Raw genomic sequence first — 15148 nt, 5'->3', positions numbered from 1 at the left:
TCAAGGCAATGATTTAGCTGACAGAACAGCTAAACAGACTGCTCAAACTCAAACATCCGACATGACAAAGACAATAGTCCCGACGCCAACACATTGTATGACGATTAAAGATCCTACTCTTGACGTAATTGATATACAGACACATGCTACACCAGAAGAAATAAAGAAATGGACTGAATTAGGAGGGATCCAAACCGATCAAGGATGGATGATGAAGGAAAAGTCTGTGTGGTTCCTTCCTGATTCAATGGTCCAAGTTATAATTAACACTGTACATAGTCCCGCACATCTAGGAGAAAAAGCTATGCTAGATAGCATTCAACACATTTGGTTCAATAAACATTTACGAGCTGCAGCCAAACAAAAAGTTTGTACCTGTATGATCTGTTGTCAGTTCAACCCAGGAAAAAGCGTTCCCGTAGAACAGGGTGGATTTCATCCTCCTGATCATCCTTTTGAAGTCCTCCAGATGGATTATATCCAGATGGAACGATGTCGAGGATTCAAATATGTTCTCGTAGTTGTTTGTGCTCTTTCCCGTTGGACGGAGGCATACCCGGTTTCAGATTACACTGCCCCGACTACTGCCAAACAGTTGGTTCGAGAATTCTTCCCACGATACGGTTTACCACGTGTTGTTCACTCAGATAACGGCCAGCCGTTCTCATCCGAATTAATGAAACACGTTTCACTTTTGTTAGGCTATCAGTGGAAATTCCACTGTGTCCGACACCCCGAAGCAGCAGGTCTCGTAGAAAGACATAATCAGACTCTGAAAATTAGATTGTCCAAAATATGCAGAGAGAAAGGTGTCGACTGGGTAGTAGCATTACCAGTTGCACTCTTTTACATGAGAATGGTAGCACACTCTCGAACAGGGCTATCCCCGTATGAGGTGATCTTTGGCAGACCACCAAATATGTGGGGGACGCCTATACCACGCAAAATAACTGATATTGACTGTAATATGCTGACAGATTACTTGGCTTCCTTGATGTCTGCACTACAATCTTGTCGTTCACAGGTAGCTGCAGCTTTTCCTGACAACACTGAGGTGAAACCCCATGACGTAGTTCCGGGAGACTTGGTCCTCGTGAGGAACTTTGATCGAAAGACTCAGCTGGAACCTAGGTGGAAGTTGCCTCAGCTGGTGTTGCTCACCACAAGGACAGCCGTGAAGATCGAGGGCAGGAAAGGCTGGATTCATTCAAGTCATATCAAGAAATTTCATGGACTACCAGCAGATGTGAATACCACACCTCGTGTGTCTTCACCCATTGACTCAAAACTTCCTTTTGTGGAAAAAAGTAATTCCGAACATTATAAACTAAAGCTCAGGCCCAATCAGTCGAGCAATTTGATTGTTTAAGTCCTCTCCAAGGTGAAGCGGTTGAATTGTCTCTGACATGTATCCCTTGGACCTGAATAGAGAAAACACCCGAAAAATGTTGAAACGACAGGCGTACTGTAAATCACTGCGTAGTCATTGCATAGTGGCATTAATAATTTTGTTTTTCTTAAGTCTTTTAATAATTACTGCAAGTATATTGTTGCACATATATTATCCTATTTCTAGACATGTTTACAATGTTACTGCTGAACATTCTTTTAGTGAATTACCTCCGCTTGAGTTGTCTTATAGATTTGCGCTGCGCAATAACACGTTTATTAATATGTTACATCATTCCCATCAGGTTAGCAATGCTACAAATTGTTGGATATGTGGCCGACTCCCTCCCTATCAGAATTATAAAGGAATTCTACCTCTCTTTCCATACCCGTTCACACACAACGGCTCCTGTGGAGCATGGTTTAGCTTAATCAATTCCCTAGATTCGAATTCTGCAGTTTATCAAGATAACTGGGTATGGGGAAATTTGAATTTAATTTTACTTAAGGTCTGCTATCCTAACAAGGAGGGATTTCCCCAGAGAACAGGAACTGATCTCGAAAATGAAGTGTATGGATTAGGTAATTTTACGCTTAATCTTATGATCCTAAATGTCGAATCCGAAGCTACTCCAATTTTGCCCGCTATGTCAATATTTCCAGTAAAAGGTGAATTATGTGTAAGAAAGAATGGTTCCATACATATGGGCCATAGTAGATGCACCACTGTAGTAGAATTTAGTGATCAAGGCAAGTCTACATTTAGAGCTTCCCGCCATTCCTATTTCATATGTGGTCAGACGGCATATGTACGTTTGCCTCTAGATTGGGATGGTACCTGCTACATTGGATTTCTTTTGCCACCTGTTTTTCTAGCTGCTCCTGATTATCACAGAAATACTCATTTAGTATATAATAGAGTAAGGAGAGATCTCCCAATAGTCGATTACACTGAAACAGCATGGGAAAAATACACAGATTTCAATAAAGGTCTCTTTCCCTATATAGGTACCGTTACTAATAGTAAGCTGATACGTAGATTAACCAGAACCCTTGAAGCAGTAGTGAACGAAACTATTTCCGCCTTAGGCAATTTAACAGAAGAGCAGTCTGCTATGCGGATTGTTGTGCTTCAAAATCGTCTTGTCCTTGACGTCATCCTGGCCGATAGGGGCGGAGCTTGTAGGGTCATCGGATCAAGCTGTTGCATTTTCATACCAGAAAATTCGCCATCTGTATATAAAGCCATAACTCGCCTTCATAAGATTGTAAGCCAGATACACCAGAATCCAGGCACCTGGACTTGGTCCGGTTGGTTTTGGAGTGTATTATCTACCTTTGGATGGAAGGTCCTATCTTTCCTAGGTATTGGCCTTCTCATACTATTCAGTTGCTGTCTATGTCTACAATGTGGACCAGCGATTTGTGGTCTGTGTGCCACATCGTGTATTCCACATCAAGATTTTCGTTCAAGATCCCGGAAGAAGAAAGAAGAACAAATGATGCTATATGAACAGATCAATGGATTAATGAAGATTGATATCTCTTGACGGGCAAGTAGGGGACAAGGAGGGAATGTGGAAATATGGATTTTCCTGGTCAGTTATGTCCCCTATCTTGGACCCCAACGGTTTCATGTATGAATCATAAGTACATGTATGCTCCCTCCAGTTCCAGTTATGAAGACGCAAACACATGTGCGTCCACCGTCAACATGTCCTCTGTCAGATCCGCCATGAATAGGCCGGATATTCCATTCCTAAGTATGAAAGGCCACCGGCTTTATATGGTTCACTTATGCCATTTTACAGTCCAGGCAAGTAGGCCCTGATTCTGTCATCAAACTCTTCTTGCCTTCTGCCTCTGAAAGCTCCAGTCTGAGCCTGCATCTGTGACCATGAACTTTGTCTCATTCTCTGCGCGGCTCACGAAGCCTGACATCAGCCTGCTGCCTGCCAAAAACTGTATTTCACCTTCGAAATTATCTGCTCCGTTCCCTGCCCGATGCATTCCTGTCTAGTAGTTTAAGTAAACATTCTTCCAGTTACCGAGCAAAGGCCCGGCTTCTCTGTCTTCATGCAAGTAATTCATAGCCCCATTACTATGGAAGATTTCCGCCCTCGCATCTAGTGTAGACACTTAGACGCTTGTACACGCACTAACAGTCAGTATAGTCAGTATAGAATAAGATTCTACTCTAAGAGACCTCTCTTTTGGATAACATGGTTCTTTAAACATAGGATGTTAGATATGATTTGGGATTAGGTTGACTTGACCCTCCAGACTTCTGTCGCCACATGTAGAGCTAAATGTCAAGTCCCCTTCACCCCCTAGTTGCACGTCAATCACACGTCATACTGCTGCGCGCGCATCTCTGCCAAGTATTTCTGCTGACATTGCGAAATTCTTTCATGTAACCACCCTCTTATGACATCACATCTGATGACGTTCTTTAAATCACTCCCAGTTACGCCTATTTTTGCTATACACGAATATATTATCACCACTATCAATTGTTACGCCTCTTGTATTTGCTTCACTGTAATGCCTATTGTATAAAAGTAATTGATTGTCAATAACGTATGTACTTCACTTCCTGAACCTTCGTGGTGATGGAACTTGGAGCAACCGATTATAATCGACCACTGGAATAAAGCCCATTCCGAACCTCTAATACCACGGATTCTGCCTCTTATTTACTGAGCTATTTTATTATGTTTCTGTATCAAATTAAGTCCCGGTAATTAAATTATTTACCACAGCGGTTGGAGGTGTGGTGCCACCTTGGCGGTCAAGTCCTCAATCAACTGTTGAGTGAATCTGTAACGTCGGATGCAGGCACGTTCCCTCATGGCACCCAAGTCTGGGATTGGTCGGGGGACAGGCGGTGCCCTGCAGAAAATTGTGATGAATGACGAAGATTGAGAGCATAACAACATCAATGTCAATAAACAGAGCACATGCTCAACTGCTACTACACATCTGCTAAATACAGAGTCTGGTGTGTGCAATACATCCAGGACACGTATGTCAGCTTGGTGATACTCCTACAAAAAGCCAGATACACCCGTTGATTGGCAAGTCTACATGACATGCCCTGAAACGAGCTGGGGGCCAGTCTGAGTGAACAGCCAGAGACATCACAGGAGTGACATACATCCACATAGCTGCATTTAAAGGATGTCATCTCATACAGACAGCTGACGGCAAGCTAGACGCACAGGTCACATGGAATGTCAAATGTACAGATCCAACACATTGCGATGAAGGGGTACACGTGAAAACAGAAAACACAGACATTGAGACAACGCAGATATGTCCTAATGTGAAAATATAATGTCCAATGCATACAGACCCTGCTTATGTGGGAATCCACATGTGGCATGGTGTGAGTAGATGTGTGCCATGCCCATCTCCACACAGACACATGTTGGATGCAGCAACAGCAGATGTAGTTGACGGAACACTAACAGCAAGCTCATGGGAACACATGACACACACATGACATAGTCACATCGGGGCTCGCTGATTGTGAAATGTCACTTGTTAGTGTCCCTGTCCCTGGCATCAGGGGACAGTTGCGGTTGGTGGTGACTGACACGTTTGTACTACAGGCACACATGTGCAAAGTGTGAAGGGGAAGTGTGCCACATAGTGCCCCATCACACATGACATGTGTACACAGGTCATCACACATCAATTGTGCAACTACATGAGGAGACATGTGCAATATCACTGCCTGATACACCTACGCCCTGAACATGAAAGTCTGCAATGACAATGACTTGATGTACAGCCTTGTGCGAGTCGGAGACCTCCATTCCTTTCGTGTGCACCTCCTATCACCAGTGTAAGCGTGTGAAACGCACCGTACACACACTCTCAGAGCGTGTGTACGGTCCGTATCACTATTGTAGTGGTGCCGTAGGAGTATGCGTGTTACAGACCATACACACATCGTGTGTACGGTCCGTATCACTATAGTAGTGGTGCCGTAGGAGTACGCGTGTGTGTACGGTCCGTACCACGCGTACTCCTACGGCACCACTACTATAGTGATATGGACCGTACACACGCTCAGAGAGTGTGTGCACAGCCCATACCACGCGTACTCCTACGGCACCACTACTATAGTGATACGGACCGTACACACGTCGTGTGTACGGTCCGTATCACTATAGTAGTGGTGCCTTAGGAGTACGTGTGGTACGGACCGTACACACATGTGTACTCCTACAGCACCACTACTATAGTGATACGGGCCGTACACAGGCTCTCAGAGTGTGTGTATGGTCCGTATCACTATAGTAGTGGTGCTGTAGGAGTATGCGTGGTACGGACCGTACACACACGCGTACTCCTACGGCACCACTACTATAGTGATACGGACCGTACACAGGCTCTCAGAGCGTGTGTACGGTCCGTATCACTATAGTAGTGGTGCTGTAGGAGTACGCGTGGTACGGACCGTACACACACGCGTACTCCTATGGCACCACTACTATAGTAATACGGACCGTACACAGGCTCTCAGAGCGTGTGTACGGTCCGTATCACTATAGTAGTGGTGCCATAGGAGTACACGTGGTACGGACCGTACACACACGCGTACTCCTACGGCACCACTACTATAGTGATACGGACTGTACACAGGTTCTCAGAGCGTGTGTACGGTCCGTATCACTATTGTAGTGGTGCCGTATGGGTACGGGTACGTGTGAAACGCACCGTACATATTCAAAAATTACATAGGGGACAAGTATTAGGCCCAAAATGCATGCTGGTTGTCATGGATACAGAGATTTCAGTTGCAATGTGGCCATCATGTGGGCTTGAAAAGTCAGTTGGGCCAAAAATTACAATGTTGCAAAGTGGTGTTTGCCTTGCTATGATGCTCAAAATTTGAACCATGCAAATTCGTGTAATTGGTGTATGTTTAAAGGGATTGGAGGAAACGTAGGATGCAAAGGAGTCTGACCAATCACTCTGTACTCCTGTAAATGAAAGTCCCCAGCAAGACAGATATAAGTCAGCCAGAACCCATGAGAGGGCACTTGCCTGCACAACTTTCCTGTCGACCACACTGCTGCTGTCTGTGCTTCCTCTGGCTCCATGTCACGGACTGTGGAGAGGGCCCAGCCATTCACACTTGAGGAAAATGAGGCCTTGCTGAATGTCCTCCTCCCACAGTACCCCAGCCTGTATGGGAGACCAGGGGAGCAGGTGAGTGCTGATCCCACTACCTTTGAATGTGCACCTTTTTTGTGACTGTCACTTCTGGCATTGTGTCCAGGTGTGACAGACATGCAATGTGGTTTAGAGTGGGTCCCAGGGGAGATAAAGGCGTATGTCTGTCATGTAGAGCATGAAGTAGTTCCTGTGTGCACTCCTCACTTGCATTGTGCTTACTGTGACATTCACTGCATAGTGCATGACACATTCAGCCTGGCAAATCCTTGGTGGCATTTTTGGGCTATTGTCCTGAGGTGATTCAGTGGTCCCCCCGGTGTGACAGGTGACTGTACCCAGAGATGTGTATGAGTTGAGTGGAACTGTGGTGAGAGTGTCCAAGTGATGTGTACGCACTCCTGGACATTGATGTGTGTGAAGGTTCCTTGTCATGTGGGTGAGTGTCTATGTGAAGTGTTGCACCACAGCTGCATGGAGGAGGCAACAGCTCTACCCATCTAATGTGAGAAGTAAGCCGTGCTGTGTGTCTGACTTGCTGAGCTAGCCCAACACCTGTGACACCCCACAGGCAAGTGGCACATGTGCAGAGTGAGGTATGTATCCGCTGTTGCCAATGGCAAGTGATTGATCTGTGCCTGTGTGTGTCGGTGTACTCTGCTGAGGTTGCCTCAGTGGCCTGGGGCATGTAACTGCTTTGAGGTGCTGTCCATCAGCCTGGTGTTGCATGTGATGCACAGTGTGTGCCATGATCAGGGAGTGTGTCGCACCCCTCCTGCCACCTGTGTACTTTCAATGCCATGTAGTGCATTGGGGCTTCCACAGAGGCCAATGTCTATATGAGTAAGATGCTATTCCATGGCAGCATCCTATGCCCTGTTCAACATATCATCGATGTTCAAATGTGTGTCTCTGTGACATGGAGCATGTGTAGTGATGTTGTCTCACTTTGTCATCCTCACAGGTAACTGCCTACGAGAAGGGGGGGATCTGGAAGCAGATCGTCAGGGCCGTGAGAGTGGTGGGGGGTCGCAGTCGGCGCCTAGCCCAAGTCAGAAAACGATGGCAGGACATCCGGTGCTGGACCCGGCGGATCGCCCGGGTCCAGCTGGGGCTCTCACCTCCACGCCCCCACGGCAGGCGCCGATGCCTGACCACTCACATGATGCGTGTCCTGGCGGTGGTGTTCCTTGACCTGGATAGGCAGTTACAGGAGGGACATCAGCAAGGATGGGGTAGGTACCTGTCTGTTTGTTGTGTTGTGTGTCCCCAGCTTTTGGAAGTGCTCTGTAGCCTGGATACACTGCCAGGGTTTATATGTGCAGTGCATATTCTGTTCCCCAAAGTCAACCGGTGCTCTTATTCGTCCCTTTCCCTGCTTGACATGTGTCCCCTGGTCTGTGTGTAATCACAATTGCACATGGTCATCTAGCCTGCCAGTTGATCCAAGTGCACATTGCTTTCTGCATCATGTGGGAGGGTGGTCTGTGACATGTGTTGTTACTTTGCCTGTGCCCTGTCCCGTTCACTCTGTTGGGGGTCCATATTTGTTGGCACTGATGATGAGTCTCAACATGGGAGTGTGAGGTTTCAAATGAACACACTTGCAGCATGCATGACCAATGTTGTGGCCTCAGACATGATGTGCATGAGTGGGAGATATGTATAGTGCCACGACGGTTGCTCATGTTACAGTCAGATCATTCCAGGAACAAGGAGCAGGGTGCCCACTACAGTCCCCTGAGACACCCTTGCCTCTTAATCATGTGTGTCATCCAACACTGTGTCCATTCTCAGTGTGTTCAACATATGTTTGCCTCTGTGGCATTGTGCCCTGGCCTCATTTGTATTTATCCAAAGTGTGCTACATGTGTCGACTGGACAGGGAGACCCCATTTGGCTTGTGCATACTCACACTGGGCAGTGCCTGTGTGTCTATTCACAACTATCTGTCGATGGTTGTTTGTCACAAATATGTGTTGGCAGCCTCACGAGGTGATGTGGAGTACATTTGGGAATTCTTGCTGCACATTTTTGTAAAGCCTGATTAAGAGGTGTCACTTCTTGATCTGTCTCAATCACATTGTCTCAGGTATGGGAGATTTGTGCGGGCGAGGCCTACATGGCCATACCTTATATCTCCTTGCCAGGTCTGACCTGTGTGTGATAATTGGCTATACAGAGACTCAACGTGCAGTGACCCAGTGATGTTGTGCAGGGTTTAATGTTTGTGCTTTGCAGCATGTGTCAATTGTTTAAATACATGATTCCTGCTCATTCATTTTTTGCACCAGTGTGTGGTCAAGATAGTACGTAGTTTGGTCTTTGTGTGCTGACATCTGTGTGGACATTCTGGCTTGCCATGGGGGTGTCTCCTCAGTGCAGGTATTTTTACAACACAATAGCAGGCCCATTAGCTCATGCATTGTCCTGGGTTTGGACATGTGTGCCACTCCACATGACAGGCAGTGGGTCAGATGTGTTGGCAACTGTGTCATCAGGTAACGGATGGCCATGTGACAACTGACATAATTCAAGTTGTTAGTCACAAGGTATTGTACCTTGGCACTCACAACACTTGTCAACAGCTCTTCATGTTTTCTATGCTTTAGTTTGATGTTTTGTTGTTAAGAACAATAATGTGCCTGCATGACAGATGTCTCCCAAGGAAGTGCACAACAAACCACCTTTACACTTTCAGGGAAGACGCTGGCACAATTTAAAATAAGGCACTGTTCTAATGAGACTGTTTTTCAGATTATACATATACATGTTCCCCCAGTGTTGTGGAAATCGGGTAAGTCCTTGGTTGTTGGTGATACCAACTTACGAGTGTCAAGTCATCAAGCCCTCCGTGGGCCCATGTATATGTACTTTCTGCAACACCATTTCTTTCTAACAGTGGCTTCTTTAAAGAAGGCTGCCAGCTGCTTCAATGACTGGGTAAATGTAGTTTTGTGTGCACCTCCTTGGGAGCCATCTGTTTTGAAGGCACATTTATGTTCTGTTCACAAAATGGCACATTCCCACATTCTGACCATGTCGATTGTGTCAAGTATTGTGATTCCCAAGGGACCAACTTTTTTTCGTTTTGTGTTCCAAAGTACTTACAGGTCTCTTTGGTATTGAGGTGTGTTACTTTGCCTTGGGTGCACCACTACTGTTTCTTTCAGGGTAAACAAGAGGTCGCATGACTTCATTGTATTGCTGTGCTCACCGGTTCCCAGACACTAGCTCCTCAGTGTTTTCTCATTCAAGTTTTGGGCTGGTGTGTCCTATTGTTCCTTGTGTCCAAGTGGCATAGTGGGTCTACCAACTGGGGAGTACAGGGCTTACATATGTGCGGAGTAATCTATATGTTGCTCATGATGCATTGCCTGATATGCACTGTGACCTATTGGTTTTGTACTCATGTGTCAGATGTGTACAGGTGACTGATGTTTTTCTGTATCTTCACCTTGCCCACAGCATCATCATTGGAAACCGAGGGAGACACCTGCACGGACCTGGATGAGGGACCCAGCACCAGTGACACCAGTGCTGGCGAGTCTGCGGGAGCCAGTGGCATGGAGGGCAAGGGGAGTCAGTCAGAGGACCTGTCTGGTGGAGATTCCAACTACGACGCAGACGGGTCCGAGGCTGACCTCATCGAGGGGGCGGAGGCTGCTACAATACCTGGCAGCAGCCCAACATCTGTCCCCGCCTCCTCCATTCCCATCACCGCCCTCCCAGTTGCTCCGGTCCCTTCTGTCCGTGCAGGGCACCACCATGTCTCCTTCGGGACAGGCACCACAACCTCTGCCCCTGTCACCCCTGCTGCCCTCAGTGCAGAGTCTGTGGACATACTGCGGCAGTTGCAGGTTGGACAGGCATCGGTGCTGACTGTCCTCCATGGCCACACCACTGTCGTAAATAAAGTATTACGCACTCATAATTTCTATAGGTATCAATAGGATCATGCATAAAGCAAGAGGCTGAGTCCGTGGTATCAGGTTCAAAAGGGCTTTATTCCAATAACTCGAGTTATAGGGAGAATAGTTCCATCACCACAAGGGATCAGATGAGATAAGAGCATGTGGGCGTGTAAGTAGGCGTGAAGGTGGGCGTCCATGTGGGCGTCCACTTGATGAGTCATAGGTGAGTGTCATAGGTGGGTGGGTACCTGGAGGGGGTTGCGTGATCAACTGGAACTTTACTGGAACTTTGCCTTACTTGTGCTCAACTCGAGCATGACGTGTAACTGACGTGTAACTGGGGGAAGGTTGCTGTGCAGCCGGGGAGTCTGGAAGAGAGGCCTTCAGTGTCAGGACGACCAGCACATCTTGTATTATCTGATATCTAAAGTCCGGAGCAGGAACTGATCTGTGACATAGGTTGCCCATCACCAAGAGCTGGGGTGGCTTCTATTTCTTTATTCACTGCGTGGGCCTTACATGGGGGCTATGGGCTTTTCACTGACGTGAGCTTTGCAATCTCTGAAAAGGAGACAGAAAGGCTAGGCTCTATCCTTTGCAGGCGGGTTTTGTTTATTCCTTTATTCCTCCTTTTCCAGGCAGGAATGTGATTCAGTAGGAGTAAGCAGATAACCATGCTCAATACTGTCTTGGCACTCCGGACAGGGCCCCTTTGGCTGAGGCCCAAGTGTGCGAGGCCAAGGATACGCAGCTGCAGCTCTCAGAGCCTCTGAGGCCTGAAACCTCTTTTCGGCTCTGGCTGAGCCACAAAAATGGGCTTTCATGAAAATGACACGAGTGCAGGAAAACATGATGCAAAACGTGTAGGCCTCAGTGCAAATTTATCGTTTCTCTCATGGGAGACTTGATGATGGCAGGCCACGTTTATAGCATAAGCATAAGCATCATGGTTGACAGGCCATGGAGGGAAAATGCATGGCATATATGCATTTGTACATAAACAACGGGGAACACATAGGGGACACATAGGCCTCATAATTTTTATTTCCTCATTCCCTCCTTGTCCCCTAGTGGACCCTTCATGTCACATCTATTCTCATGAGATAGTCGATCTGTTCTTGCAGCATTATTTTTCCATTTTCAATGCTTTGTAAATGGGGATGTGGAACACATGCAGTAGCACACAGGCCGCAAATGGCCGGGCCACACTGCAGACATAGACAACAACTGAATATCATTAGTAGTATCATCCCACAGACGGTCAACACTTTCCATCCCCATGCCGATATTATTCCCCAGAGCCAACTGGACCAAGTCCACGTGCCTGGGTCTTGATGTATGCTTTGGGCAATCTTGTGGAGCCTTGTTATTGCTTTGTATACAGACGGTGCGTTATTAGGAATAAAAACGCAACAGCTGGAGCCGATGATCCTACAAGCCCCGCCCCTATCCGCCAGGATGACGTCGAGAACAAGACGATTCTGAAGAACGACCAGTCTCATAGCAGACTGTTCCTGGGTCAAGTTCCCCAGGGCTGATGCAGTCTCATTTGCAACTGTTTCTAGAATCCTTGTTAGCCTGCGGATAAGTTTACTATTCTGGACGGGACCTATGAAGAAAAAGAATCCTTTGTTGAAATCTGTATATTGTTCCCAAGCTGTCTCAGTCTGGTCAATGCCGGAGGCATCGAGCCCTCGTCTGTGTCTGATGAGTGCTAGTTGGAGATCTTGATGATAGTTCGATGGGGCCAAGAAAACGGGTGGCAAAAGAAATGATATGTAGCACGTCCCACCCCAGTCTAAGGGCAGCTGCACATAGGCTGTCTGGCCACAAATAAAATAGGTGTGTCGTGATGCTCTGAAATAGGACTTTCCTTTGTCTTTAAACACTATTATAGTATTACACTCGCTGTGCCCCAAATGTACTGAGCCTTCTTTTCTGACACACAAGTCCCCTTTTACTGGCAGGACTGTAATTGAGGACGGACCTACATTGTGTAAGGGCTTGACATTCAGCATTATAAAGTCGAGGGTCGCATTTCCTTGCTGATACTCTTCATTTTCTAGATCTGTACCTTTTCTTTGGGGAAGACCTTCTTCGTCTGGGAAACATGCTTCATTCATGACTTTATTCAAGTTACCCCATATCCAGTCACCCCTACACTCCTTGTCTTGACATTCCTTGGCATCACCGTTGATGGATGTCATTAAGGCAAACCATGCTCCGCAAGAACCATTATGGGAGAACGGAAAAGGGAAAAGAGGCAACACTCCCTTCACCTTCCGATACGGGGGAAGTCGGCCACAGACCCAGCAGTCTGTAGCATTGCTAGTCTGATGTGAATGGTGCAGCATCTGAATAAAGGTATTGTTGCGCAGGGCAAGTCGATAGGATAGCTCATAGGATGGCAGATCACTAAATGTATGCTTTATGGTATCATTAGTGGAGGAGTGTAAGAGTGAGGCAATAGGAGGAAAAATAGCATGTAGTATTAAGCTGATACATATTATCGTGATGCACAGAAGAGATAGAAAAATCAAAGTCACTATACATCTACTACGTAATATTTTACAGTATTTGCTTTTCATCTTGCTCTTTTTATGATTATCATTGTCCGAGATCTTATGCAAGTCAGAATACATGTTCAACCGATTCACCACCTAGTGGACTTAATTGATCAAACGGGGTCTGAATTTTAGATCTAAGTTTAGCTTTGTACTCCTGCTGAGGAGTCTCTTCTACTAAAGGGGGCTCAAAGTCTGCTTTGTTTGTTTCCTTTTTAAAAGAGTCGTTATTCCCGAAGTAGCGTTTACAATGGAGAAGATGCAACCATCCTTTCCGTCCTTCGACTTTAACGGCTGTCCTCGTGGTCAATAGCACTAACTTCGGCGCCTTCCACCTCGGCTCAAGAGGACTCGTTCTATCAAAGTTCCTTATTAAAACATAATCCCCGGGAGCGATGGAGTGTTCCTTGACCTGGGTGTTGTCAGGGAAGGCGGCAGCAACCTGCGAACGACAAGAGAGTAGTGCAGACATCAAGGAAGCCAGGTAATCTGTCAGCATGTTACTATCAACATCAGTAATCTTTTTAGGCATCGGAGTGCCCCACATATTTGGTGGTCTACCAAAGACCACTTCGTAAGGGGATAAGCCAGTTCTAGAATGGGCTACCATTCTCATGTAAAAGAGGGCAACCGGCAGGGCTACCATCCAATCTACACCTTTTTCTGCACAAATCTTTGCTAATCTTGTCTTTAAGGTCTGATTGTGTCTTTCTACAAGGCCTGCTGCTTCAGGATGTCGTACACAATGGAACTTCCAGGTATACCCTAACAAAAGGGACACCTGTTTCATGAGTTCAGAAGAGAAAGGCTGACCGTTGTCGGAATATACGACACGCGGTAATCCATAACGTGGGAAAAACTCTCGCACCAATTGTCTGGCGGTAGTTACAGCAGTATAATCAGGGACTGGAAAAGCTTCTGTCCATCTTGTGAGTGAACATACTACTACCAGGACATATTTGGAACCTCTACATCTGTTCATTTGGATATAATCCATTTGGAGGACTTCAAAAGGATGGTCTGGTGGATGGAATCCACCTTGTTCCATCGGAATGCCTTTACCTGGATTGAATTGGCAACAGATCATACATGTTCTGACTTTTTGTTTCGCTGCTGCACGCAGGTGCTTGTTGGACCAGATATTCTGTAAGCTGTCTAACATTGCTTTCTCTCCTAAGTGTGCAGGACTATGTGCAGTATTTATGATCACTTGTACCATCGAATCAGGAAGAAACCATGTTGCTCTTCCCTTAGTCATCCAACCCTGATCAGTCAGTACCCCTCCTTGTTCCGACCATTTCTTTAATTCGTCTAGAGTAGCATGTGTCTGTATGTCTCGTACATCCCTGGAAGGATCCCTGACTGTCATGGCTTTGGTCATTGATGGTATCTGTGAGTTTGTCATGTCTAGTGGGGTCTGAGCTGTCTGTTTAGCAGTTCGGTCTGCCAGATCATTGCCTTGAGAAATGGTATCTGTGGCTTTAGTATGTGCTTTGCATTTCAGGATAGCTATGGCTGTCTATAAATGTATCGCTTCCAGAAGGGCTTGAATAAGGGGGCCATGCTGTATCTTGGCCCCGTGAGAGGTCAAGAAACCTCTTTCTCTCCACAGTACTCCGAAATCATGAACTACCCCGAATGCGTATTGTGAATCGGTGTAAATGTTTACTCTCAAGTGCTTAGCTCTTATGCACGCTTGTGTCAGGGCGATGAGCTCTGCTGCTTGTGCTGACAGTATGTCTATTCTTTTAGTCTCTATGATTTCAGTAGCAGTGGTCACTGCATATGCTGCCACTAATTCTCCCGCCCCCGTCCTCATGCATGAGCCATCAACATAGAGTGTTAGGTCAGGGTCTGGGAGTGCAACATCTGTCAAGTCTTGTCTTGGTTTAGTCACGGTATGTATTACTTCAACACAGTCATGTGGTGGAATGTTTTCTGTACTAGAGGGCAAAAGAGTAGCAGGATTCAGTATGTTGCATCGTCTGATCTCTATGTGTGGTTGAAATAACGTCAGCTCATAACCTGTCAGTCTCTCTACAGTCAGGTGTTGGGTTTGTGTCCGGTTCAAGAGAACCTCCACTGCGTGCGGTA

Source organism: Triturus cristatus, chromosome 11, assembly GCF_964204655.1.
Source record: "Triturus cristatus chromosome 11, aTriCri1.1, whole genome shotgun sequence".
Lineage (NCBI taxonomy): Eukaryota > Metazoa > Chordata > Amphibia > Caudata > Salamandridae > Triturus > Triturus cristatus.
The sequence above is the reverse complement of the archived record's forward strand: the minus strand, read 5'-3'. Positions refer to the sequence as shown.